This window comes from Schistocerca piceifrons, unplaced genomic scaffold, assembly GCF_021461385.2.
Source record: "Schistocerca piceifrons isolate TAMUIC-IGC-003096 unplaced genomic scaffold, iqSchPice1.1 HiC_scaffold_958, whole genome shotgun sequence".
NCBI classification, from domain to species: domain Eukaryota; kingdom Metazoa; phylum Arthropoda; class Insecta; order Orthoptera; family Acrididae; genus Schistocerca; species Schistocerca piceifrons.
In genome coordinates this window covers 10,001-12,500 of record NW_025729232.1, presented here as the reverse complement: position 1 = coordinate 12,500, position 2,500 = coordinate 10,001, and positions in this window count along the sequence as shown.

Here is a 2,500-nt window from a genome sequence, read left to right as displayed (position 1 = left end):
GCCAACACATCCGCACAGCTGCGATACAAACCACCAGCGAGAACCGCTGGGGCGACCGAGCAGCAGACGGCGTCGCGGCGCCGAGCGCCGGGCGGCGGCGCATCCTCAACGCACACAGTCCTCAATCGGACCAGCACACTGAAGATGTCCACCGCGCTTCGCACCGGGCCCGCGAGGACCTACTTTGGCCGCACGGCGCCGCGCGCAGGGTGCGCCGGCGCGCAGCTGCGACGCCTGCCGCGTCCGTCGGCCGGCGCGCCTGCCACTGGCCGCCCCCACCAGCCGGCTGTAGCGCGTGCGCCCACGCACCGCGCGGCCAGCACGCCGGGAGGCGCCCCCTCACCGGCCGGGGACGGTCCCACCCAGCCACCGCCGCGTATCGCTTCACACCCAGATGCCGTTCAGTTTCGTCGGCATGGTGGGTATCGCTGGAACAACCGGTTCGTACCTCAACCTATCGTCGCCATCACCGATTCACCCCTAGCGAGAACAACCGCACCACAACAGGTTACCATTTGTTCATTTGCGTAACTTCACCAGAAAACGCAGGCGTCCATCGCCATTTGCAACTTCAACGATTATTGCATGCCTGTGTCAGGTGTCACGCCACACTACGTCTGCCCACATACACGCAACAAAATGTGCACGCCTAGACAATACGTGGAAGGTGGCCCCCGTACGTATGCGATGTCCATTGCTCGAACGACTGTCAACCGGCCTCTGTAGCATGTCGCAGATATGGAACGCGGTGCACCATGCCATCACGGTGTGTGAGGAGAGACGACTAGGTCCGAATACATCAACAGACAGCTCATGCTGATCGCCATCCACGGCGTCCGTTCCTCCCACACGTCTCTATGGCGTACCACACTGCAATCCAGCTCTCATAGGGAGACGACACGTAGCTGCGTGCACAATATTTGCACTGTATGGTCCGCCGTTTTTGGGCGCAGTCGTTGTACGGTCACACATGTGCCACGATGTATCATTCGGTACATAAGGACGAATGTGCAGTACAGATTGTGGTTTACGCGTACGACATTAGCGGACGGTTGACACAGGCCGCACCACAACGTAGCCTGAGTACGTCGCATGCGAAGGGCATTGAACATGCAAACTTCTCACCAACCAGCTTGCGAAGGCAGGGGGGCAAGGTGGGGACGTGGGGAGGGGCGGCATGTACGTCCTGCTGCCATCCACATTACAGTGTACAGCAGGAGCATGTGGAAAGTCAGCAAGACTTGCAAGGTGTTTAACATGAAGCGATACACAGGGGAGCGGGCAGTGCGAGTAGCGAACTATATTGCGAGGGTTGCGGGTGGGCAACACTACACTAATTGAACGAGTCGTATAACAATTACAGAGCAGGTTTAGGCGACAACATGGGTTACGTTAGGGGACAACGTGGGTTACGTTAGGGGACAACGTGGGTTACTTTAGGGGACAACGTGGGTTAGGTTAAGGCACAACGTGGGTTAGGTTAAGGCACAACGTGGGTTAGGTTAAGGCACAACGTGGGTTAGGTTAAGGCACAACGTGGGTTAGGTTAAGGCACAACATGGGTTAGGTTAAGGCACAACATGGGTTAGGTTAAGGCACAACGTGGGTTAGGTTAAGGCACAACGTGGGTTAGGTTAAGGCACAACGTGGGTTAGGTTAAGGCACAACGTGGGTTAGGTTAAGGCACAACATGGGTTAGGTTAAGGCACAACATGGGTTAGGTTAAGGCACAACATGGGTTAGGTTAAGGCACAACATGGGTTAGGTTAAGGCACAACATGGGTTAGGTTAAGGCACAACATGGGTTAGGTTAAGGCACAACGTGGGTTAGGTTAAGGCACAACGTGGGTTAGGTTAAGGCACAACGTGGGTTAGGTTAAGGCACAACATGGGTTAGGTTAAGGCACAACATGGGTTAGGTTAAGGCACAACATGGGTTAGGTTAAGGCACAACATGGGTTAGGTTAAGGCACAACATGGGTTAGGTTAAGGCACAACATGGGTTAGGTTAAGGCACAACATGGGTTAGGTTAAGGCACAACATGGGTTAGGTTAAGGTACAACATGGGTTAGGTTAAGGTACAACATGGGTTAGGTTAAGGTACAACATGGGTTAGGTTAAGGTACAACATGGGTTAGGTTAAGGTACAACATGGGTTAGGTTAAGGTACAACATGGGTTAGGTTAAGGTACAACATGGGTTAGGTTAAGGTACAACATGGGTTAGGTTAAGGTACAACATGGGTTAGGTTAAGGTACAACATGGGTTAGGTTAAGGTACAACATAGGTTAGGTTAAGGTACAACATAGGTTAGGTTAAGGTACAACATAGGTTAGGTTAAGGTACAACATAGGTTAGGTTAAGGTACAACATAGGTTAGGTTAAGGTACAACATAGGTTAGGTTAAGGTACAACATAGGTTAGGTTAAGGTACAACATAGGTTAGGTTAAGGTACAACATAGGTTAGGTTAAGGTACAACATAGGTTAGGTTAAGGTA